The following is a 27,985-nucleotide window of genomic DNA, read 5'->3' as shown; positions in this document are numbered from 1 at the left end:
ATGGGGAGTTAATGAAAATGAATATAGGGTTTCTGTTTGGGGTGATGAGAAAGTTCTAGTAACGGATGGTGGGGAGGGTACTTCAAATTGTGAACGTGATTAATCCCACTGAATGGTATGCTTTGGAAGGGTTGGAATGGGAAGATTAACTATATATATATATGTTTCCACAATTTACAAATAAAGAAAGAGAAACTAAAGTGATAATGGCAATAAAATGCAATACATGACACTGGATGGAATCTAAGAATAGAGGAGAAAAGGCTCAAGGGGACATTATTGAGACATAAGGAGCAACTGGAATACAGACTATAAGCTTTATATCCATGTTAAACTTCTTAAACTTGATAACTTCACTTAAGGCGATTACATAAGTGAATATCCTTGTTTGTAGGAAATTTACATGGAAGAATTCTGTGTTCAAGGAGTATGATGTGTGCAAACTGCTCTCAAATGTTCAGAAGATAGATGATAGATGATAGATAGATAGATAGATAGATAGATAGACAGACAGACACAACAAAGGTGTCAAAATGTTAAAATTGGTGTATCTGGGTATGTGAGGGTATGTTGAAGTTTTGTGTGTGGAGTTTGCATTATTTTTGCAACTTTCTTGTAAGTTTGAAATTATTTCAAAATAAGAAGTTTAAAAAAACAAAAAAAAATCAGGAATGAACAGTGGGCATTTCCACTGATATTACAGAAATAAAATAGATTATATAAACACTAAGAAGAACAGTATGATGACAAATTATATAACCTACAGGTACTGGAAAAATTCCTGGAAAGGAACCAACTGCAAAATTGATTCAAGAAATAATAGAAAATATGAATTCTACCAAACATCTAAAGAAGAATTAATACCAATTCTTCACCAACTCTTCCAAAAAATAGAAGAAACACACCTCTACCCCATTCTATGAGGTCAGAATTACCCTGATGCAACACTACACAAGACTTCACAAGAAAACTGTAGACCAATATGCTTCATGAATATAGATGCAAAAACCCTCAATAATAAACTGAATTCAGCAGTATATGGAAAGGATTATACACCATGACCAAGTGGGATTTATCCCAGAAATGCAAGGCTAGTTTAACATCTGAAAGTCAACTAATGTAATATACCATGTGGTATAACATGAATAAAATAACAGCCCAAATAACATGACCATCTCAATGGATGCAGAGAAGGCATTTGACCAATTCTAACACCCTTTCATGGCAAAACACTCAAACAACACACCAGGAAGAGAAGTGAACTTCCTTGACCTGATAAAGGATAACTACAAAAATCCACAGCTAACAGCATACTGAATTGTGAAAGACTGAATATTTTCTCTCTAAGATAAGGAATGAAACAAGGATGTCTACTATTGCTACTTCTATGTAACATTGTACTGGAGGTTCTACCCAGGGCAGTTAGGCAAGAAAATGAAATCAAAGGCATCCAGATTGAACAGGAAGTTGTAAAATTATCTATTTTCAGATGAAATGATCTTGTACATAAAAATAAAAACCCTATGGAATCTATTAAAACACTTAGATTTCAGCAAGTTTGCAGGATACAAGATCAATATACACAACTCAGTTATATTTTTATATAGTAGCAATGAACTAACAGAACAAGCAATTCAATTTAAAATAGCATTGAAAAATATCTCAAGAATAAATTTGACAATTTATTCTTTGAAAACTGGATTGTATCCTCTTCCTTTGGATGGGTCATCATTTCCTGCTTCTTTGTCTTGTTATCTCTGTTGCACATTGTACATTTTAATATTTTAACACGTCACCTCTGGAATTTATTCTCTGAGCTGTTTCTTGAGTTTGTAAACAGCTGGTGATATTTTGACAGACGTTTTCTTGAGTGTCAAGAGCTAACAAAACCAGGCAAACTGAAGCAAAAAACAGCTTTCACTGTTTTTGCAAATTGGCTTTGTGATGACTGGTGCTCTCCTTTAGAGTTCAGCCCTCCTATCAGGAAGGCCAGCCCAAGGCGAATGCCGAGTGCAGGGTCCTCCCTGTCTTCTGGGCCTGTGTCTTGTCCTGGGCTTGTGCTTGCTAATGGTCTTGGGAGTTCCCTGTTTACAGGAGTTTGAATGCCCCCTCTACTTCCCAGGAGACAGACTTCTCCCTCTCCTGGGTATTCACTGGAGGATTTAAAGCAGGTAAGCCTTTGCCTCAGAACATCTGCCTCTATTGTTTCTTACACTCCTGTCATTTTCTCAAACTGCTTTTGCCTGAAGGGCAAATTCTGGTAGGGGAGCATGCTGGAGAGGAGTTTCCCAACTCAGTTTTTCCCAGCTAGAACAAGGCCAGGGACTCAAACTGTCCTGGGGAGGGGATGACAGAGGGGCCAAGAAAGGCACCAGGAGCTTCTTCCACGGCCCCCCAAAGATGCGCTTTCTTGACTTGGCCCCTGCCCAGCAAATGTAGCTCTTCAACTGTCCTCTGCAGTTCTGAGAAAGTGTACTATCTTTAATTTTCCTTCGCTGCCTGTCCTAGTTTGCTAATGCTGCAGAATGCAAAACACCAGAGATGGATAGGCTTTTATAAAACGGGGGTTTATTTAGCTACACAGTTACAGTCTTAAGGCCACAGTGTCCAAGGTAACACCTCAGCAATCGGGTACCTTCACCGGAGGATGGCCAGTGGCGTCCGGAAAACCTCTGCTAGCTGGGAAGGCAGCCGGCATCTGCTCCAAAGCTCCGGCCTCAAAACGGCTTTCTCCCAGGACGTTCCTCTCTAGCAAGCTTGCTCCTCTTCAAAACGTCACTCACAGCTGCACTCTCTGAGTTCCTTTTCTTTGAGTCAGTTCATTTATATGGCTCCACTGATCAAGGCCCACCCTGAATGGGCGGGGCCATGCCTCCATGGGAGTATCCCACCAGAGTCACCACCCACAGCTGGGTGGGGCACATCTCCATGCAAACAACCTAATCCAAACATTCCAACTTAATCCCCACTATTATGTCTGCCCCACAAGACTGCATCAAAGAATATGGCTTTTTCTGGGGGACATAATACATTCAAACCGGCACACTGCCTTTGTCTGGGGTAAGGTGCAATGATGTTCACTGTCAGAACCAAGCCCCCAGTGATATGAAGTAGCTAATCAAAAGCAGTGATCAGTGATCAGCCTGTGCCCCATGCTCCGGCATCTTGAGAAAGCAGGACTTCACTGCTGCTGCAGAGAGAGTGGGGGATGGGCAACAGTAGCCACCATGCAGACAAAGCAATTTACTGATATTTACCATAATTAACCACTCTTCCTTGGATGCTGTTCAGTGTTCTACAGGACCCCAGAGTCTTGAAATAGTTGATTCAGACAGTTCCTGCCTGTTGGAGCTTCCTACTCTGCCATCTTCCCACAATCCTCTCTGAACCAAGTTGTTTTTAAAAAGAGGGTAATGGGGCCATATAATTTAACTTGTATGGTCAGTTTATTCAAACACCATAATTATATGGAACTTTGAATAGGGAGTGAAATCTGGTTGGTTTGTGCAAGTTAGTGTGAAGCCCCAATACATCCCAGAGTAATTTGGGCAGAGAATAAATATGTAATTTGCAAAGCCCCCTTGAGGGACAGGGAAAAAATGTGGAAATATTAAACTTACCCACCTGGGAAATTACTGACATTCTTGAAAGTATTGGGAACTACCAGTTTAGTAGGCTAAGCCTTCAGTATTGGGGCTTGCCTTTATGAAGCTTGTTACTGCAAAGGAGAGGCTAAGCCTACTTATAATTGTGCCTGTCATCCCCAGAAAACCTCTTTCATTGCTCAGATATGGCCTCTCTAAGCCAATTCTGCATATAAACTCACTACCCTCCCCACTACGTGGGACATGTCTCCCAGGGGTGTAAATCTCCCTGGCAACATGGGACATGACTCTCAAGGATGAGCCTGAACCCAGCATCATGGGATTGAGAAAGCCTTCTTGGACCAAAAGGGGGAAGAGAAATGAAACAAAATGAAGTTTCAGTGGCTGACAGGTTTCAAATGGAGTCAAGAGGTCATTCTGGAGGTTATTCTTATGCACAGTATAGATATCCCTTTGTAGTTTTTAGCGTATTGGAATAGCTAGAAGGAAATACTTGGAACTGTTGAACTGCAACCCAGTAGCCTTGATTCTTGAAAATGATCATATAACTATATAGCATATACGGTATGACTGTGATTGTGAAAACCTTATGGCTCACACTCCCTTTATCTAGTACATGGATAAATGAGTAGAAAAAAGGGGAAAAAAAGTAAATGAACAATAGGTGGGAAAAAGGAGTATGAGATGTTTTGGGTGCTCTTTTTTACTTTTACTTCTATCTTAGTCTTATTTTTTGGAGTAATGTGAATGTTCAAAAATTGTAGTGATGAATGAACAACTATATCATGGTACTGTGAACAATTGTACACTTTGGATGATTGTATGGTAAGTGACTATATCTCAATTAAATTGAATAAAAAATGGTAATGGGGCTATGACAAGGATTAAATAAATTAATTCATATAAAGCAGTTCACATAGAGACAGACCCCTAGCGCATATTCATGAATATCAGGTACTGTTAGAACCCAGACTGGATTTGTAAGAGTAGCCAATACTAGTGAGATTTGTGGAGCCCTAAACAGGCCCCACTGCCTCAAAATCTCTCTCTCATCTACATATGTGACAATGTCACAACATCTTTGCTAGAAATGAACTCCTTACAAAATGAGTGGCAAATGCATAGCCCTTGTTTCAAGGTTCCTTCCTCCTGCCTTCAGTGTGGGCATCACTGATGAGGTGTTCTGTCCCACCAATCTCAGTCAGGACCTTGGATAAGGCTTCTTGACACAGCACTTTGGGCAGAAATTGCCTATGCATGTGAGGTGGCCTGGGGATTATACCATTTGCCTCCCCAAACATATAGCTCCTCTCTTTTTTTCAGCTTTGGTTTTTCAGTTAAGAGTATCTGTCAGTGTAATATTACATTTTCTTATTGAACTCTACATTGAGATAATTGTATATCCGCGTGCATATTTAAGAAATTATACAAGAGATTCAATGTACCCTTTACCAAGTTTCCTCCAATGGTAACAACTTGTAAAACTATAGTATTAGAGAGATTTACTCCAGAGTGATGCCAGTGAAAATGGGAACTCCAGGGTCCTGTCCTATCCCCCAAAACACCACAAAAATTTATCAGAACTCTGGAAGATAGTCAAGGCTTAGAGCAATCAGGTGAATGCTTAACCAGGAGAAAGGCCACTGAAACATGGTAATAGAGCTTTGTGACATTTCAACTTATCCTTGCCCCACACCTGATGCTTGTGTAGCAACAATATTGAAGATGGAAGCTACTGTTCCTGGTGTGAGTATCTGTTTCTGAAGGCAGCAGAGTGGACCCTGTTCTCAAGGAATTGCGATTGTATGTTTTCACCCATCTGGGGGTTTTCTAAAGGACTGATGCAAGGAGTTCCCCTTTGTTTGCCTAACTCTGAATTTTCTCAGGGCATAGAAGTGGTTATGCTGCAGATGTTTCTTGAAAATACTGAAAGACAAATGAACAAGCCACTACTACCTGTGGCAAAATAATAACAGTTGGGGCAAACAATCCACATGCCAGAAGCCTGGGAGAAAAACCTGGGAGTCTGATATTTTGGGAAATATTGGCTTCAAAAAACTTCCACATTCTGCCAGTTTGGATGTATGATGGCCCCCAAAATGCCATTATCTTTGATGAAATCTTGTGGAGGCAGACTATATTCATCTTGATTAAGTTGGAACCTATTGATTGAGTGTTTCCATAGAGATGTGACACAATGAACTGTGGGCAAGACTTTGATTGGAGAATTTACATGGAGGTGTTACCCCACCCATTTAGGGTGGGTTTGAATTAAATCACTGGAGCCATATAAATGAGCTGACAAACAGAGGGAGCTTAAAGGAACTCAGAGTGACATTTTGGAAGAGCTGCAGCCACAAGGGACACTTTGAAGAATGCACAGGAGCTGAGAGAGGAGCTGAAATGCAACTTAGGAGCAAGCAGACACCAGCCACATGCCTTCCCAGCTAACAGAGGTTTTCTGGATGCCAATAGCCTTTCTCCAGTGAAGGTGTCCTATTGTTGATGCCTTACGTTGGACACTTTACGGCCTTAAGACTGTAACTGTGTAACCAAATAAACCCCCTTTATAAAAGCCAATCCATTTCTGGTGTTTTGCAAAAAGGCAGAATTAGCAAACCAGAACAAATGTATACCAGGGAATCTAGAAAACAATGTACATGCTGACAGCAGGGTGCATGCTAAGAAAATATTTTTTTAAATGCATTTCTCCCCCCTACATGGGACATGACTCCCAGGGGAGTGAGTCTCTCTGGCAACGTGGGACATGACTCCTAGGAATGAGCCTGGCCCAGGAATCAAAGGATTGAGCATGCCTTCTTGCCCAAAGGGGGGAAAAGAAAGGTAACAAAATAAGGTTTCACTGGCTAAGAGATTTCACATAGAGTCGAGAGGCTATCCCGGAGGTTACTCTTATGCAAGCTCCAGCTAGATATCTCAAATGGCCACAGTATGCCAAGCGCTAACCAACAGTAGTCCTGAGATACCTTGTTCCCTATCTGAGACTCTATAAAATTTCACTCACTAAGTTTTTTCTTCAGAAACTTAAATCCTTCAGAGAGCTCCTATGCCAGTTAAGTCCTAAAACCCAGAGGCAACAGCCTCTCCAAGAACATCAACCAGGTGCATCTCCCTTTCCCACAATGTCAACACACCTTTTTAATATGAACAACTTAGGGTGGTCACTGCCCAGATATCCCTGAAGATTGAGACAGTGATCAAATGAGAGGGAGGAGTAGCAACAGACAAGATAGGATTTAACAAAGGATTAGGAATACCGACTCTATATAAATATAAATATATATATATATATATATATATATATATATATATATTTATTGTCCAGGGTATTAGAACAGCTAGAAAGAAATAACTGAAATGGTAGCAATGTAACCTATAACATTTTTTGAAATTCGCTCTGTAACTACTTGTTAAATCGTACTTTGAAAGTTATCACTTTTCTGTATATATGTAATAGTTCACAATAAAAATGTTTTTAAAAAGTGTTTGACAAAATTCAACACCCTTTCATGATTTAAAAAAACACTCAAAAACTAGAAATGCATGATAAAGGCATATATGAAAACCCCACAGCTAACATCATACTCAAGGTTAGAAGATGAAAAGCTTCCCCTCTAGGATCAGTAACAAGACAAGGATGCCCACTGTCACCATTCTATTCAACAGTATACTGGAAGTGTAGCCAGAGCAATTTGTCAAGAAAAATAAATAAAAGGCAACAAAATTGAAAAGGAAGAAGTAAAATATCTCTATTTGCAGATATGATCTTAAATGTTAGCAAATCTTAAATAATACACACCAAAAAAGAACCTGTTAAAGCTAATAAAACAAATTCAACATAGCTGCATGATACAAGATTCACACTCAAAAATATCAGTTGTATTTCAATACACTAGCAATGAACAGTCCAAAAAGGAAGTTAAGAAAACTATTCCATCTACAATAGCATCAAAAGAATAAAACACATAGGAATAAATTTAACCAAGGAGGTGCAAGACTTGTACATTGAAAACTACAAAATATTGCCAAAATGAAATTAAAGACCTAAATAAATGGGAAGTGATCCTGTGTTTATGGAGTGCAAACTTAATATTATTAAGATGGCAATGCTCTGCAAAGAGATCTACAGATTCAAAGTTCAAAGAGAACCCACAAAATGGGAGAAAATATTTGCAAATCATATATCTGACAAGGGTCTAGTATCCAGAATACCTAAAAACAGCTTACAAATGAACAATAAGAAAACAAACAACCCAGTTAAAAAGTGCTCAATATAGGTGAATAGACATTTCTCCAAAGAAGACATAAAAATGGTCAATAAGCACATAAAAAGAGGCCCACCATCACTTATCATTAGGGACATGACAATCAAAACCCATATGAGATACCACTTCATACCCTCTAGGATGGCAATAATAATAATAATAATAATAATAATAATAATAATAATAATGGGATAGTTACAAGTGTTGACCACGATGTGAAAAATTTAGAATCCTCCTACATTTCTGGTGGAAATATAAAAATGGTGCAGCTGCTTTAGAAAACAATTTGGCAGTTCCTTGAAAAGCTAAACATAGAGTTACTATAAGATCCAGAAATTCCACTCCTTGGTATGTACCCAAGAGAATTGAAAATATATGTGCATGCATGCAAAAACTTGTACACATGCCAAGTGAAAGAAGTCAAGCACAAAAGGCCACATATTATATCATTCTATTTATATGAAATGTCTAGAATAGACAAATCTATAGGGATAGAAAGTAGATTAGTGGTTACCAGGGAGTGAGGGTAGAGGTGAATTGGGAATGACTGCTAATAGCTACAGGGTTTGTTTTGGCGTGATGGCAATATTCTGGAATTAGACATTGGTGATGGTTGCGCAACACTGTGACTACACTAAAAACCACTGAATTGTACACTTTAAATGGTTAAAATGGGGAATTTTATGTTATGTGAATTTTATCACAATAAAATTTTTTTAAAAAACAACAATGTTCACCCACTTGGAGTTGATTTTGCCCCACTGAGAGTGTACGTTAGATGTTCATGAGCCTTGCATGTCTCTAGTTTCTAAGAGTAGAATGTGAGCGGGGATTCCAACCTCTATTTGACTCTGTGGAACTGGATCACAATTCACTGAAGTAATACATTTGTTACACTGCCCTAGAGCTAATAATAATAACACCCACAACAATAACAATGGCTAACTCCAATAATGTCTTTCAGTGGAACGGTTTCTAGATTCCATAAGTTCACAACCTTTCATTCAATCCTCAAATAGCACTACATGGTAAGTGTTAGGTGGAATCATATGAAACTGCCAATTTTGTAGTTCCAAAAAGTCTGAATATTGGCTATTTAATATAGTTTGTTCTAATATTATCCTCACCTCCATTTCACAGATGACGAAAGTGATGCACAGTGAGGTGAAATAACTTACCTGCCAAAGGAAACGGGGCTACTAAAGTGGCAGAGTCAGGATTTGAATTTCATGTCTTTCTGATTCAGTGCCTCCTTACAACTCTAAGGTTTTCATACATTCATCATTCACTCAACAAACATTGATTATGCACCTACTACATGCTGAGCTCCAGCGGAAGAGTCATCAATAAGACACAAAAAACCCTGCCTTTTAGGAGCTCACAGTATAGTAGTGAAGACAGATGCGAAAACAAAAAAGTGGCCACTCAAGGCTGAAATAAGGGCAATTATAAAAGGCAATTGTAGAGGTACCTCAGAGAAGGGAGGGTTGTGTTAGTCCAGGTCCTCTGAAAAGCAGATGCCACAACAGGATTAAAGGGGCAAGGATTCTATTGGGGGAAAAGGAAGGGAGCCATTAAAAGCTGGGAGACTCAACAGACCATGATGCAAGTCTGACCCAAATGAAGGAGACAGGAAGAGAAGGTTGGGCACAAGTTACCTGAAAGGAGGTTTGGCAAAGTCATCATTGGGGACTCCTCAGGCTGCAGTCACCTTCAAAGAAGACACATCTGCAAGGGACAAGTCTGCCTTAGTATCCCTGCAGCGTTCAATCATTGATGGGAATGCCCCATGAGAAGCGTAGCAAACATGGAGATATATTTTAGCTTGCAGTACCTGGGACCCTTGGTCAATTACATTCCCTGTAGTTGGAGGTCTTTGAGGTGTAGTCTTCATGGACAACTCAGCAGTTAAGATTCAGGAAAGGCTTTCTGACACTGGTGATTTTTTATCTGAGTTCTGAGACTATAAACTCCTGTTGGATCAAGACAGTATAAGAAAGAAAATTGAGCACTGTGTAGAAAAGCAAGAATGGATGGACTCACTCCCCCCTGAGTATCTCTTTGTTGCTCAGATGTGGCCCTCTCTCTCTCTAACTAAGCCACCTCGGCAGGTGAACTCACTGTCCTCCCCTCTACATGGGACCTGACTCCCAGAAGTGTAAATCTCTCTGGCAACGCAAGATATGACTCCCGGGGATCAATCTGGACCCGGAATCACGGGATTGAGAATACTTTCTTGACCAAAAGGGGGATGCAAAATGAAACGAAATAAAGTTTCAGTGGCTCAGAGATTTCAAATGGAGTCGAGAGGTCACTCTGGTGGACATCCTTATGCACTACATAGATAACCCTTTTTAGGTTTTAATGCATTGGAATAGCTAGAAGTAAATACCTGAAACTATCAAACTCCAACCCAGTAGTCTGGAATCTTGAAGATGATTGTATAACAATGTAGCCTACAAGGGGTGACAGTGTGATTGTGAAAGCCTTGTGGATTGCACTCCCTTTATCCAGTGTATGGATGGATGAGTAGATAAATGGGGACAAATACTAAATGAAAAATAGGGTGGGATGGGGGGGGGATGATTTGGGTGTTCTTTTTTACTTTTATTTTTTATTCTTTCTGATGTAACGAAAATGTTCAAAAATAGATTGGGGTGATGAATGAATGACTACATGATGGTACTGTGAACAGTTGATTGTACACCATGGATGATTGTATGCTATGTGAATATATTTCAATAAAACTGAATTTAATCAAAAAAAAAAAAAGAATGGATGGACTCAGAACTCAAATGAACAAGTGATGGTGATACTTTCAAAGCTGTAGACCAGCTTTAAGACTTAGTCCTCAGAGCTTTCATCAGAGTTTTGTTTGTCCTAGCATGTGTCCCCAATGCCTTAGTCTTATAATCTAGTGTTTATTAAATATGTTATAATATAAAATATAATTAGATTATCACTGAATGTCGCACCGCTTACTGTAATTCAGCTCTTCATTTAACACTTGGAAAACTCTGGAGATTAATATTCACCCATCCCAGGCAGAGTACTTCTAAAAGGTATGTAAATTCTTGTACATGTTTATCTGCTCTTTTCTCCTTGAGAGTTGTACTGTTCTACTGCCTGAGAGTTAGAAGGAATTGGATATTTTGAACTCATCCATCAGATTTTGAAATGATCTCTTAATTGACAAGGGTGCTTAAACAGTTAATTGAACAATTCTACTGTGAACTTCCATTTTTCTTAAGTACAGAAATAGCACAGCAGAGCCATGGACAAAGAAAAGTACATCACACAAACATCTTTCTGTGCTAGTCTTGCACTCTGCAATATCCAAGCTTACTGGCAATGTGCTAGGCACACAGTAGAACAATCAATTAATATTTTTTAATGAAATATGATTTCATTTTCTATGAATTTTTGAAAATTTAAATATACAGAAGCAACTGTATCTTTGTTATGTGTGGCCACTGAGGTTGATCTGATACTAAGCTTTGAAAATCCAATTTATCTAAGTAGAATATTTGGTGTTTGGGTCATATACAAATGCTTCATCAGATGCTTATATTACATATTTTTTTCCCCTGCCCCTCTTCTTCCTTCCAACCCAGCACCTTATGGTGGCCTAAAAATTATAATGAAGTATAGAATCCTTCCTTAATCTCTAAAACACAGATACTGTCTTTAACCCAGTGTATAGAAAATAATCTCCTTTATTGCGGAACTCTTTCAACCATGAAAAATGATTCCCTATATTCTTACATAGAAAGTCATGACTTTCATTCATCTTTAATATTCCCAGAATTTGTGCCAACCAAGAGGCATCCATATTTCTTCCAATCTGTGTCAATCAAGAGGCACTGTGTTTCTTCCAATTTTCAAACAAGTATGTTAACGAAACTATTTGTTGGGAGTTGCTAATAAGTATATTGATTTAGTGCCTGTAACCAAATTATAATTGCACCAGACCCCTGAGAAATTTCTTTTTGGAAAATACAATGAACTTGCCAATTTGTCTTTGACAATTCCATTCTGGAAATCTATCTTTCTCTTAGTAGTAGCCACTTCTTTGGTTGGCCTTCATTTCTTATTTCCAGAAATTATTTACCTAGGTAGGTGTCAATGCACCAGGAATTAGGTCCTTGATAGTCTGAGTTCTCTGAGATGGAAAAGATACTAAGATTTATTGGGGAAAAAAACCTATGAGGGAAACTGGGGTGCGGGTGGGGGGGAGAGACAGAAAAGGCTGGGAGAGCTGTCAGACAAAGATACGGGTCTTACCTGTATGGAAGAGAGAAGGAAGGAAGAAAGATTGCATAGGAAAATTCTTAAACTGCAGTGCAGTTCTAAAAAGTTTCGGGAAGACCAATGCAGAGTCCTTGAGTCAGTCACCCTTTAGAGGCTACTGTCTACTAGGATCTCAATGCACTTTTGTATATTGGTGGTAATCGAGTGATGGTTGGCCTACCAGAAAGTCTCACTTTTGGCCACCAATCAATTGCCAGTTCACTCCTGCCCAGGATTCCTGGGGCCAAGAATACTGAGCAATCTCAACCCATATTGATAAAGATGAGCAGAAAACAAAAAGTTAGCAGACCCTGGTACATGAGAGAAAGTTCTTTCAGAAGTATGCCAGCCAGAAATTGGAGAAGGGATAAAAATTAAAAATCACCATTTTTCCAGCCCCTAATGAAATAGCTGATTCAAGACAAAATCATCAATGGATTTATAAACAATTGAGTAAAAGGCTGATGGAGAACTGGATCTTCCCATGTTTGCCAGAGAACCACTCCATTGACTACATGTTAGTTAGAAACAGAAAAACATTACAATGGAGGAACCCGTCTGTCACCACCCAAACCCACTGTCCAATCTCGTCATCACTGGTCCTTGCTAGTTGTTCAAAGCTTCTGTAGAGGGATGGAGGCCTGGACCTTTGCACCCTGCCACCTTGATCAGGGCAGGACTTGATCTTATGACATTTTATAGTTAAGGAAAAAATCAGATGGGGGAAGATTAGGTTTTAGAAGTATAAGAAAAGAGATTATCGGTGTGAGGGACCAGAAACCATTCTGCCTGGGGGGTAATTGCTAATACACTAGGACACCTGACTTGAGAATAAACATGGGCTTCTGATGGCATGAACCCTTCAGGAAAGACGGAAGTTTCTTGCTTTTATCTCAAAGCCATGTACCCGCACTGAAAGTTTTGTATGATGTATTGGGGTTTGCAGGAGTTACAGCTTTAATTTTTTTTCTTTTAAGAACTATCTGGTGTGTCAAAGATAGGTGGTACACTTCACGGGCTAAAGGTTTGCTGTTTTTGTGAATGTGGATGTTAGCACTTTCAGAAGAGGGTTGGTTACGATTAAAAAAAACATCTTAGGAAAATTTACATAGGTGAAGAAGGCTTGTGGAACAAATTTTTTCTCCTCTACCTCAAATTTGGAAAGTTGCTCCTCTGTGAAATGGCCATAAATATTGTGAAACTCTTTAATGCTCAGGATGGGGGAAAGAATGACACTTTTGTGGCCTAAGAAAGTGAAGTCTCAGACAACCGGTGTCGAACCATTCTCCCTACACAAATGAGCAGTGTGGGAAGAAAAACCTCACAAAGATGCTTAGTATCTCTGAAGTCTTGTGCTTTAACCCCTCACTCCACTGTTGGCAATCTTGCATGACCAAACATGTAGTGGCCGAGTCAAAAGTGTTTCTCAAGTCCTGGTGGTCTCTACTTGCATATGTAAAATTGAGAAAAGCTAGCTTCTTGGCAGAAATTGATAAGTAGCTCCTAAAACTCATATGGAAAAGGAAAGGATGAAGAATAACCAAAACAACCTTGAAAAGGAAAAAAATTGGAGGACTCATGCTTCTCAATTTCAAAAGTTAAAAGCTATGGTAGTCAATACTGTGAGATACCGGCATAAGGATAGGCATATAGACCAGTGGAATAGAATTGAGATTCCATAAATAAATCCTTACACTAATGGTCAATTGGTTTTTTACAACGGTGCCAAAACAGCTCAATGAGGAAAGAATAGTCCTTCAAGAGATGGTACTGGGACTAATAGATAGCCACATACAAAAGAATGAATTTGGACTCCTAACTCATACCTTATTTTTTTAAATAAAAAAAAAAAATCTCAAAATGGTTCAAAGACCTAAACGTAACAGCTAAAACTTTAAAAACTCTTAGAAGAAACCATGGTGAAAAACTTCATAACCTTGAATTAGGCAACAGTGTCTTAGATATGACATCAAAAACACAAACCACCAAAGGAAAAAAAAAAGATAAAATGGACCTCATCAAACTGTTGTGCTTCAATGAACACCATCAAGTAAGTGAAAAGATAACCCACAGAATGGAAGAAAATATTTACAAATCACGTATTTGACAAAGCTTTGTAAAGAACAACTACAATACAATAATAAAAAGACAACCCAATTTTAGAAATGGACAAAAGATCTGAATAGTACTTTCTCCTGATAAGATATACAAATGGCAAATTAGTACATGAAAAGATGCTCAACACCATTCATCACCAGGGAAATGGAAATCAAAACCACAAGGAGTTATCACTTCAAACCCACCAGAATGGGTATAATCTAAAACATGGACAATAACAAGTCTTGGTGAGGATGTAGAGAAATTGGAACTCTCATATATTGCTGGTGGAAATGTAAAATAGCGTAACAACTCTGGAAAACAGTCTGGCAGTTCTTCAAAGGTTTAAACATAGAGGCACCATATGACCCAGCAATCCCACTCCTGGGTATATACTCAAGAGAAAGGAGAATATATATCCACACAACTTCTACACAAATGTTCACAACAGCATTACTAATAATAGACAAAAAATGGGAACAACTCAAACATCTATCAACTGATAATTGGAAAAATAAAACGTGGTACATTCACACAACATAATATTATCCGGCCATGTAAAGGAAGGAAGTACTGATACATGCTGCAACCTGCATGAACTTAAAACAATATGCCAAGTGAAAGAAGCCAGTCACAAAATACCACATATTGTATGATTCCAAATGTGAAATGACCAGAATATTCAAATCTATAGAGACAGAAAATAGATTAGCGGTTTCCTAGGGCTCGGAGAGATGTGGAGGGTGAATTCTAATGGGAATGGGGCTTCTTTGGGGGATGATTAAAACTTTCTAAAATTGATTGTAGTGACTGTTGCCTGACACTGTGAATATACTAAAAACCATTGAATTGGTTTTTAAATGAATAAAGCCATTTAAATAAATATTTAAATAAATATTTAAATAAATAAAGACATTGGTTTCTAAATCAATAAAGCCATTATATTAAAGAAATGGGAAAAGGATTTGAATAGACATTTCACTAATGAAAATAAACAAAAGACCAATAAGCACATGAAAAGATATTTGGTGTTATCTGGGAAAAGCAAATAAAAACCATGATAAGATGCTACTTTAACCACAGGGATTCTAAAATCAAAAAGACAGGCAAGGGCCCTGTCATCGAGAGATTGAGAATGCCTTCTTGACCAAAAGTGGGGGGGAGGGTAACAAAATAAGCTGGCTAAGAGATTTCACATAGAGTCGAGAGGCTATCCTGTAGGTGACTTTTATGGAAGCGTCAGCTAGATACTCCAAATGGCCACAGTATGCCAAGCCCAAATCAACAATAGTCCCCAAAATACTAAAGAATACCTAGGTCCCTATCTGAGACTCTACAAAAGCTTCACTCACTAAGTTTATTTTTTAGAAACTTAATCCTCCAGAGTGTTCCTATGACGGGTAAGTCCCAAAACCCAGAGGAAATAACCTCTTCAAGAACATCAACCAAATGCATCTCCTTTTCCCATAATGTCAACACCCCCCTTTTTAAAATTAAATTCAGTTTTATTGAGATATATTCACATACAATACAATCATCCATGGTATACAATCAACTGTTCACAGTACCATCATATAGTTATGCATTCATCACCCAAATCTATTTCTGAACACTTTCCTTACACCAGGAAGGATCAGAATAAGAATAAAAAATACAAGTAAAAAAAAAACCCAAATCATCCCCCCCATCCCACCCTATTTTTCATTTAGTTTTTGTCCTATTTTTCTACTCATCCATCCATACACTGGATAAAGGGAGTGTGATCCACAAGTTTTTCACAATCACACTGTCACCCCTTGTAGGCTACATTGTTATACAATTGTCTTCAAGAGTCAAGGCTACTGGGTTGGAGTCTGACAGTTTCAAGTATTTACTTCTAGCTATTCCAATACTTTAAAACCTAAAAAGGGTTTCTATATAGTGCATAAGCATGTCCATCAGAGTGACCTCTCGACTCCATTTGAAATCTCTCAGCCACTGAAACTTTATTTCGTTTCATTTTGCATCCCCCTTTTGGTCCAAGAAGACTTTCTCAATTCCACAATGCCAGATCGAGGCTCATCCCTGGGAGTCATGTCTCACAGTGCCAGGGAGATTTACACCCCTGGAAGTCAGGTCCCACGTAGAGGGGAGGACAGTGAGTTCACCTGCCGAGTCGGGTTAGCTAGAGAGAGAGGCCACATCTGAACAACAAAGAGACATTCAGGGGGAGAATCTTAGGTACAATTACAAGCAGGTTTAGCCTCTCCTTTGCAGTAACGAGCTTCATAAGGGCATGCCCCAAGATCGAGGGCTTGGCATACCAAATCACCAGTCCTCAATGTTTGTGAGAACATCAGCAACAATCCAGATGAGGAAGCCCAACACCTCTGCATTTCCCCCAGCTCCTCAGGGAGGCCCTGCATATATATTTTTATTCTCTGTCCAAATTACTTTGGGATTTGTCGCTATTTCACACTAACCTATGCAAACCTACCAGGTCTCACTTCCTATTAAAAGTTCCATGTAATTGTGGTGTTTGAACAAACTGACTGTAGAAGTTATATTGTTTAAAAAATTTAGATCCTGCACCAACTAAACATCTCTTCTCTTGGTCTCACATGGAAGTTGAAGTTTGAAAACATAGTCAGTTTCAACCTTTACCCTTTGGCCCGATTTGCCCTTGTCTTAACCAGATCTGCTTCATTCATATCTCTAATTGAAGTCTGGGCTCTTTTTCAGCTTTTTTTTTCTTTTTTAACAGTTGCTGTGTCCACTAATACTGACATTCATATCTGCCAAGCTCCAGCTCCGAGTTTCAGAACACCCCTTTTCAACATGAACAAGTTAAGGTGGTCACTGCCCAGACATCCCTGAAGATCGGGAAAGTGATTAAACTAGAGGAAGGGGTAGAAACTGACGAGATGGAATTTAATAAAGGATTATGAATACTGAATCTCTATATAATTTTCTTTTTCTTAGTTGCTAGGGTATTAGAATAGCTAGAAGGAAAGAACTGAAGTGGTGGAGCTGTAACCCATAACATTCTTTGAAATTTGCCCTACAGTTACTTGTTAATATTTTTTTGAAAGTTATCACTTTTCTGTATATATGTTATACTTCACAATAAGGAAATAACTGAAATTGTGGAACTGTAACATTCTTTGAAATTTGTTCTTTAACTACTTGTTAAATCGCACTTTGAAAGTTATCACTTTTCTGTATATATGGCATATTTCACAATAAAAATGTGAGAAAAATTAAAGGAAATTATACACATCTTTTAAAAAATGGCAGGCAATAACAAGTGTTTGGGAGGATGTGGAAAAATTGGAACCCTCACATATTGCTGGTGGGAATGTAAAATGGTGCAGCCACTTTGGAAAACAGTCTGGCAGTTCTACAAAGGTTTAAACATAGAGGGACCATGTGACCCAGCAATTCCACCCTAGGTATATATCCAAGAGTAATGAAAGCATATGTCCATGCAATAATGTATACACAAATGTTCATAGCAGCATTATTCATAATATGCCAAAAGATGGAAATAGCCCCTGATAGCTAAGTTCATATTCATAACTTGGCCAGGTTATGGTGTCTAGTTATTTGGTGAAGCAAGCACTGGCTGGATTATTACTTTGAGGGTATTTTATGAATTCAAATCATCAGTCAATTGATTACATCTACGGCTGACTACATCTACAATCAACTAAGGAAATTGCCTTCAACAACGAGAAAAGCCTCATCCAATCAGCTGAATGCCCTAAAATGAGAACTGATGATTTCAGCAGTCAGAAAGAAGAATTTCCATCTCTACTTCAGTCAGCCAGCTTCTCCCAGGGAATTCATTGAAAACCTTCTTTGCAGTTCCCAGCTTACAGCCTGCCCTATGGAATTTGAACTTACTGATCCCCAGAGTTGCGTAAGCAATTCCTATAATAAACCTATAATAATATTTCATTTTATATATGTGTACATGTGTGTACATGTAGCCTGTCAATTCTGTTTCCCTGAAGAATCATAACTAATACAGTCCCAAGTCCATCAACTGATGATTGAATAAACAAAATGTGGTCTCTTTATAATCTATACAATGGAACATTATTCAGCCATAAAATAGGATGAAGTCCTGAAACATGCTACAACATGGATGAAACTTGAAAACCTATGCTAAGTGAAAGAAGCTAGGCACAGAGGGTACATGCTATATGGCTCCATTTGTATAAAATGTCCAGAATAGGCAAATCCAGAGGCAGAACTTAGATTAGTGGTTGCCAGGGGCTGGAAGGAGGGATGAATGGGAAGTGACTGCTTAATAATTATGGGGATTCTTGTGGGGGTGAGGAAAATGTTCTGGAATTAAATAGTGGTTATGGCTGGTTGCACAGGCCTGTAAGTATCTAAAAAAATCACTGACTTTTACACTTTAAAAGTGAGAGCTTTCTGATATTTTAATTATATCTCAATAAAATGGTTACTTTAAAAAGGAGAAATAGAAAAAGTCAATGAATGTAGTATTTTGATTCATTTGAAACTTTCTCCTAAAAGATGTATGATAATTTTGACTGTTGTTACTCCTAGACTGTTAAGAGTTACACTGTAATATGGATGTTTGTGTAATTTTCACTTCTTTGTTTTTCATGAACATTGCTGCACTACACAGCCTCATACATGAGAAAAAATTATTGACTGTTTATAGTAAAAATAATAAGAATGCATTGTAATGTGTATAAAAATGAATAATTGCATTTTTGACATCAAGATCATATAGGCTGGTTAAAGGAGAATGAAAGTATATATATTTGTAAGTTTCTTACTATAAATAATGTGGCATAATATTACTTGAAGATAGTCTGTGATAAATCAAAGATGCATACTATACACCCTAAAGCAAATGCTAAAACAACAAAACAATGTGTTATAGCTAAGAAGCCAACAAAGGAGGTAAAATGGAATCATAAAAAAGAATTACTTCAACAGAAGGCAGAAAAAGATGAAATAGGGAACAAAGAACAGATGGGACAAAGAGAAAATAGGTAACAAAATGGTAGATTTTTAACCCTGCCACATCAAAAATCACATTAAATATAAGTAGTCTAAACACTCCAATAAAAAGTCAGAAATTGTTAGTTTGGATACAAAAGCAAGGACAATTTATATGTGCATACAAGAAACTTGCTTCCAATATAAAGAAACAGGTTAAAAGTAAGAAAATAGGGGGCAGTCACTTCATGCAGCAGTTATTCAGTTCCCAGTGTGTTGTGAATATTGTGCTGGAGCCACAAGGACACAGCTCACAAAGACTTGGAAGTGTCCTCCAGAGCTCACAGCACACCAGGGGCCCATTTTTAGGTCTTCCCAAAGCCAGAGATGATGTAGGTGACTCCATGACAGTTTAAGCAGCACAAGAGTTAAAAAAAAAAAAGTAAAGTGATAACGAAAAATATACCATGCAAACATAAGACAAAAGAATGCTGAGATGACTATATTAATATCAAACAAAGTAGACTTAAAAGTAAATAATATTGACAAGGAAAAAGAGAGTTTCATAATGATAAAGGTGTTGATTCATCAAAAGGATATAACAATACTTATGTGTAGGCACAGAATCACCATGAAATAGTAGTAGATCTATTCAGTAGACCTCACTATTAATGAAGTTGACATAAACGTTTACAAAACACTTCACCCAACAAAAGCAGAATACATATTCTTCTCTAAGGCACGTAGAACATATTCTGGGACAAAAAACAAGTTTCAATAAATTCAAAAGGATCCAAGGCATAAAAAGTATATTATCTGACCACAACAGAATTAAATTATAAATCCATAACAGAAAGGCCTCTTGAAAAACCCAAATACATGATAACTAAATAACACACTTCTAAATAATCCATGAATAAATGAATAAATCAAAAGGGAAATTAGCAAGTATTTTCAACTGAATGAAATGAAGGCACAACATATCACAACTTCTGGGATGCAGTTAACGTGATACTTAGAGGGAAATTTTTAGCATTAAATCATGTATTGGGAAACAAGAAAGATCTAAAATCAATTACCTCTTTTCCACATTAATATGAGAAGAAGAAAACCAAATTAAACCTAAAGTAAGCAAAAGAAAAGAAAAGAAAAGAAAAGAAAAAAGAAAACAGTAAGGGTAAGAGCATAAATCAATGAAATAGAAAACACAAAATCAATAGAAAAAATCTTTGAGACAAAATACTGATTCTTCAACAAAATCAAAAATAAATTTACAAACCTCTAGCCATACCGATCAGGATAAAAAGGAGAAGACACAAATTACCAAAATCAGAAATGAGAGCAAAGACTTATTACAAAGCTATAAGACAGAGTGACATTGGCATGAAGGCAGACAAATACATCAATGAAACAGAAGAGTCTTGAAATAGACCCACACATATATGGTGGTCAACTTATTTGTAATGAAAGAATAAACGCAATTTGGTGAACAAAGAACACTCTTCTCAATAAATCCTGCTGGAAAAATTGGACATACATATGACAATTGAAAAAAAAAAGAAAAGAACTTCAAATGAACCTCACACCATATGCAAAAATTTACTCAAAATGAATCCTGTACCGAATTGTAAAATTTTAAACTATAAAACTTATAGAAACACAGGTGAGAATCCTACTTAGGTTGGGTAAAGACTTCTTAGATATGGTATCAAAAGCTCAATCCATAAAATAAAAAATTGATAAATTGGGATTCATCAAAATTAAAAACTTCAACTCTTCAAAAGACCTTGTTAAGAGAATAAAAGGACAAGCCATAGACCAGAGAGAAATATTTGCAAGTCACACATCTGATAATGGATTTGTATCACAAATATATTAAAAAAAAAAAACTCTTAAAACTAAATCAATGGAGAACCTAAGATGGCGACTAGGAGAGAAAGGGCAAAAAAACACCTCCATGAAAAATACTAGATAAAAGCCAGAAAGTGACCAAGAACACCAGTTCCAGCAATGCACCAGCTGGACAAGGTCTGCTAAATCCACAGGTACCGTGCACTTGGTGAAACCGGGAGTCTGCATTCTGAAATGAGTGAGTAAGCTGCTGAATATCCAGCAGCCCCGCTGCAGTGTGGGGAAACCGAGGGTTGGCTTGGAGGTGGACTAGTTCTTTTTTAAAAAACCCAAAAGCGGCTGTGGATACAGCAGCGAGAACCGCACAGTGAAGCGTGGCAGGAACGGGCTGTGCAAACGCCTCAATATCTGGTGTGGAAGATAGCCTTTGGCACACCCGCTGCTAATTGTCTTGGAGTGAGGCTGGCAAAGGTGAGCCAAAAGGGGAAAAAAAACCATGCCCCTTGCAGCCATCTTCCCAGCCGGCTGGGCATGCTCCTGCCCGGCACCGGGGCCACAGCCCAGAGCTGCGCCAAAAAAAACCAGTCTGACCGGGGGTGTTTCCAGTGGCACATGCACATGCCACAGCATCGGGCATGGACAATAGCCTTTCGCACACCCACAGCTAATTGTCCCAGAGCTGGGAAGACAGAGCTGTGCGAAAAGGGGGAAATTGGCATGCCCCATTCAGCCATCCTTACAGCAGGCTGGGAACACACCTACATGGCCCTGCAGTCCAGAACTTCCCTGGAGGGCGGGCGTGCACTTGTGACGTAGCACAGCCTTCCCTCAGCAGAGGCCCTGGAAGGGCACGGCTGGGAAGATGGACCCACTCAGGAATCTCAGGGACCATATGCCAATACCAAAGACATGTGGGTCAGCGGCAGAAACAATCTGTGGCAAGAATGAACTGAAAGGTTAGACTCTTGGAACAGCCTTAAATCTCCAGGAACACCTGGGAGGTTTGATTATTAAAGCTGCCCTGCCTCACTAACCGCTCAGACACATGCCCCACATTCAGGGCGTACAGCACCAACTACACACGCAAAACTGGTGCACCAATTGAACCCCACAAGAACCAGACCCCCACACACCACAAAGACAAAGTTGGGGAGAACTGACTTGAGGGGAATAGGTGACTTGCAGACACCATCTGCTGGTTAGTTAGAGAAAGTGTATGCCACCAAGCTGTAGCTCTGACAAATTAGAAATTAGTCTTTGAATAATCTTACATATCCTAAAAGCACCCTATCAAGTAAAGCAAATGCCAAGAGGCCAAAAACAAGAGAAAATTTTCAAGCATATGATAAAACCAGATGATATGGATAACTCAAACCCAAACACCCAAATCAAAAGATCAGAGGAGACACAGTACTTGGAGTAATTAATCAAAGAACTAAAGATGAACAATAAGAGCATGGCACAGGATATAAAGACATGAAGAAGAGCATGGCATAGGATATAAAGGACATGAAGAAGATCCTAGAAGAACATAAAGAAGAAATTGCAAGAGTAAATAAAAAAATAGATGATTTTATGGAAATAAAAGAAACTGTTGACCAAATTAAAAAGATTCTGGATACTCATAGTACAAGACTAGTGGAAGCTGAACAATGAATCAGGGACCTCGAGGACCACAGAACGGAAAATGAAAGAACAAAAGAAAGAATGGGGGAAAAAATCGAAAAAAATCGAAATGGACCTCAGGGATATGATAGATAAAATAAAACATCCAAATTTAAGACTCATTGGTGTCCCAGAAGGGGAAGAGAAGGGTAAAGGTCTAGAAAGTGTATTCAAAGAAATTGTTGGGGAAAACTTCCCAAACCTTCTGCACAATATAAATACACAAAGCATAAATGCCCAGCGAACTCCAAATAGAATAAATCCAAATAAACCCACCCCAAGACATATTCTGATCAGACTCTCAAATACTGAAGAGAAGGAGCAAGTTCTGAAAGCAGCAAGAGAAAAGCAATTCACCACATACAAAGGAAACAGCATAAGATTAAGTAGTGACTACTCAGCGGCCACCATGGAGGTGAGAAGGCAGTGGCATGACATATTTAAAATTCTGAGAGAGAAAAATTTCCAACCAAGAATACTTAATCCAGCAAACCTCTCCTTCAAATTTGAGGGAGAGCTTAAATTTTTCACAGACAAACAAATGCTGAGAGATTTTGCTGATAAAAGTCCTGCCCTACTTCAGATACTAAAGAGAGCCCTACTGACAGAGAAACAAAGAAAGGAGAGAGAGAGATGGAGAAAGGTTCAGTACTAAAGAGATTCAATTTTGGTTCAATAAAGAACATTAAGAGAGAGAGGGGAAACATATATATGACAAACATAAACCAAAGGATAAGATGGCTGATTCAAGAAATGCCTTCACAGTAATAACATTGAATGTAAATGGATTAAACTCCCCAATTAAAAGATATAGATTGGCAGAATGGATAAAAAAATATGTGAACCATCAATATGTTGCATACAAGAGACTCATCTTAGACATAGGGACACAAAGAAATTGAAAGTGAAAGGATGGAAAAAATATTTCATGCAAGCTACAGCCAAAAGAAAGCAGGAGCATCTCTCTCTAGCTAAGCCAACTTGGCAGGTGAAATCACTGCCCTCCCCCCTACGTGGGATCAGACACCCAGGGGAGTGAATCTCCCTGGCAACGTGGAATATGACTCCTGGGAGGAAGGTAGACCTGGCATCGTGGGATGGAGAACATCTTCTTGACCAGAAGGGGGATGTGAATGGAAACAAAATAAACTTCAGTGGCAGAGGGATTCCAAAAGGAGCCGAGAGGTCACTCTGGTGGGCACTCTTACGCACAACATAGACAACCCTTTTTAGGTTCTAATGAATTGGGGTAGCTGGTGGTAGATACCTGAAACTATCAAACTACAACCCAGAACCCATGAATCTCAAAGACAATTGTATAAAAATGTAGCTTATGAGGGGTGACAATGGGATTGGGAAAGCCATAAGGACCACACTCCACTTTGTCTAGTTTATGGATGGATGAGTAGAAAAATAGGGGAAGGAAACAAACAAACAGACAAAGGCACCCAGTGTTCTTTTTTACTTCAATTGCTCTTTTTCACTCTAATTATTATTCTTGTTATTTTTGTGTGTGTGCTAATGAAGGTGTCAGGGATTGATTTAGGTGATGAATGTACAACTATGTAATGGTACTGTAAACAATCGAAAGTACGATTTGTTTTGTATGACTGCATGGTATGTGAATATATCTCAATAAAATGATGATTTAAAAAAAGAAAGCAGGAGCAGCAATATTAATCTCAGATAAAATAGACTTTAAAAGCAAGGATGTTAGGAGAGACAAAGAAGGCCACTACATACTAATAAAAGGGGCATTTCAACAAGAAGAAATAATGATCATAAATGTTTATGCACCCAATCATGGTGCCACAAAATACATGAGAGAAACACTGGCAAAACTAAAGGAAGCAATTGATGTTTCCACAATAATTGTGGGAGACTTCAACACATCACTCTCTCCTATAGATAGATCAACCAGACAGAAGACCAATAAGGAAATTGAAAACCTAAACAATCTGATAAATGAATCGGATTTAACAGACATATATAGAACATCACATCCGAAATCACCAGGATACACATTCTTCTCTAGTGCTCATGGAACTTTCTCCAGAGTAGATCATATGCTGGGACATAAAAACAAGCCTCAATAAATTTAAAAAATTGAAATTATTCAAAGCACATTTTCTGACCACAATGGAATACAATTAGAAGACAATAGCCATCAGAGACTTAGAAAATTCACAAACACCTGGAGGTTAAACAACACACTCCTAAAATAAATGGTTTATAATGTAGAATGTAGGGGAACTAGCGATAGAGAGCAATTAATAAAGGAGAAACGATAACCCAATAAGAACAGATAAGCTATTGTGGGTAAATTTAATGTTCTGGGAATGCCCAGGAATGACTATGGTCTGTTAATTTCTGATGGGTATGGTAGGAACAAGTTCACAGAAATGTTGCTATATTAGGTTATTTTCTTGGGGTAGAGTAGGAACATGTTGGAAGTAAAGTAGTTATTTTAAGTTAGTTGTCTTTTTCTTACTCCCTTGTTATGGTTTGTTTGAAATGTTTTTTATTATTGTGTATCTTTTTTTTAAAAAAAAATTTTATATAGTTAATTTTTAAAAACAGAATTAAGAGTTAATGACAATCAATGCAATATGTGATACTGGAGTGGATCTAAGAATGGAGGAGAAAAGCCCCAAGGGGACATAAGGAAAAATTGGAACATAGAATTTAAGTTTTATATCCATATTAATTTTCTTGAATTAACTGCAGTTAAGTTAATGACATAAGTGAATATCCTTGTTTGTAGGAAATGTACATGGAAATGTTATGAGTGCAAGGAGTATGATATATGCAACCTGCTCTCAAATGTTCAGAAGATGATAAATGGGTAGATAGATAATTGATAGAAAGATAATAGATATAGTTGAAAGAAAGAGAGGGGGGAGGGAGGAAGGGAAGGAGAGAGGAAGGAAGGAAGGAAGGAAGGAAGGAAGGAAGGAAGGAAGGAAAGAAGGAGAAAGGTACTGCAAAGGTAGCAAAATTTAAAATAGGTAGATACGGATATCTGGGGGTGGGGGAGTGTTGGAGTTCTCTGTATGGGTTTGTATTGTATTTGCAACTGTCCTTTATGTTTGAAATTATTTCAAAATAAAAATTTTAAAAAAAGAATAAAAGAAAGCTCAATCAATGAAAACAACCCAATAAAAAACAGTCAAAAGATTTGGACATTTCAGCAAAGAAGATGTATGGATGACAAATAGCACATGAAAAGATGCTCAACGTATTAGTCATTAGAGAAATACAAATTAAAACCACAAAGAGATACTACTGTATGCCTATTATAATAGATAAAATCAACAAAACTGATCAAACCAAGTATAGGCGAGAATGTGAAGGAACTAGACCCCCCATACACTGTTGGTAGGAATGTGATATTGTACAGCCAACTTCGAAAGCAGTTGAGCAGTTCCTGAAAAAGGTAAGCACACACCCATCATATGACCAAACCAATCCAGTCCTAGAGTTTACATAGTGATAAGAAAGCATATGTCCATACAAAGATTTGTATACAAATATTCATAGCAACTTTATGTGTAATGGGCAAAAAGGAGACACAACCCAAATGTTCATCAACAGGTGAAAAAAATTAATCATTGATGCATTCTAGCTAAATTGGTATTAAATCTGAGTACAAATCTCAAAGCAGAAGATCAAAAAAAATACTGATGAGCAATGAAGCCAGAAAACTTTTAAACACAAATCGCTCTTTTTCATATCGTCAGGAAGTGTAATGCCTCTGTTAAGAATTATTTCTTGAAATATTAAAGCCATAGTGTAAATTGGAAGTGCAAGAATAATCTGGAGCTACGTTTTCAGACAATCCATCAATACCTGGGAAAGGGAGGAAGGGATAAAGTAAAAGTATGCTGAACTTCTCATCTTTTCAGGGTGGCATGGGAATGAGAGACAAGGCATTGAATTCTTTAAATTGATGGCAAAATATAAGTTCAAATATGTTTGTTGATCATTTCAACTAATTAATAAAACAGAAATTGGAAGTAGAACCTTTAATCTCCCTAAGAATAAAAAACAAGGGATAATATGAAACTTGTTTTTACCAGTAAAATTAAGGGAACAGAAAGAAATTAAGGAATCAACAGGAATTCATAAAAAAAACGGAAAACAACAACAAATACAAAGAATAGAGAGCAAATAAGCTATTACAATAAACACAAATGGGTTGGTTTTCCTTATTAAAAAAAATACTCTCAGACTAAGTAAAAAAAAAAATCCAGCCATTAACTGTTGACAAAAGGAACAGCCAAAATTAAATGATACAAAAAGGTTAAAAATTGAAAATAGGCACAAGAATATACCAAGTAAAATCAAATATAGAGAAATGAGAATGTTCTCATATTGATTGTGGTGGTGAATGCATAACTATGTGATTATACCAAAAACCAGTGATGGTACACTGTGGATGGATTGTATGGTGTGTGAATAAAAATGTTTTTTTTTTTAAAAAAAAACCAAATCAAATAAAAATAGGAAAGAAATAGTAATCTCAAAGTTGACCAGAAAGCCAAAAGCATTAAATGGGACAAAAAGGGATATTTCATGTGATTAAAGGTAAAAATTACAAAGAAGATAACCGAATCATTAACCTTTATCCATGGAACTACACAGCAGCACTATATTTTTTAGAAACTATTAGAAATACATAGATAATTTCTTAAAACTATACTCATATGGGAAATTTTAACACACCTCTCTTAGAATTTGATAAGATCAATTAGTCATGGAATAAATAAGGATTTAAATAATGCATTTACAAGCTTGTTTTTAATAAATATATATATTATTTTGTATCCTGAATATAATGTTTTCTTAAATGTTCTAAGAACACTTCCAAAAATGAATCAGCCTAAAAGAGAAGCAAAAAACTTCCAAAAATCATACATGCTACATAGCCTGACCACAAAAAAAATAGCACTAGAAATTAATAATAAAAAGGTAACCATAAATTTTTAACCATTTTGAGGAAATCGAACTGAATTATGGACAATCTGATAAAAACCTACAAGATGCAATAAAAATTATCCTCAGAGGAAAACCTGCAGCTTTGGATTATTTTATTATTAAAGAAGAAAGACTGAAAAATACACCAAGAAAGCATTCAATTTAAAACACTGAACTAGAAGAACAAAATAAAGTGGACGCCAAAAGAAAGTATGATGAAGGGATTAATTTAAATCAAGGAGAAATCAATAT

Source organism: Choloepus didactylus, chromosome X, assembly GCF_015220235.1.
Source record: "Choloepus didactylus isolate mChoDid1 chromosome X, mChoDid1.pri, whole genome shotgun sequence".
NCBI classification, from domain to species: Eukaryota; Metazoa; Chordata; class Mammalia; order Pilosa; family Megalonychidae; genus Choloepus; species Choloepus didactylus.
The sequence above is the reverse complement of the archived record's forward strand: the minus strand, read 5'-3'. Positions refer to the sequence as shown.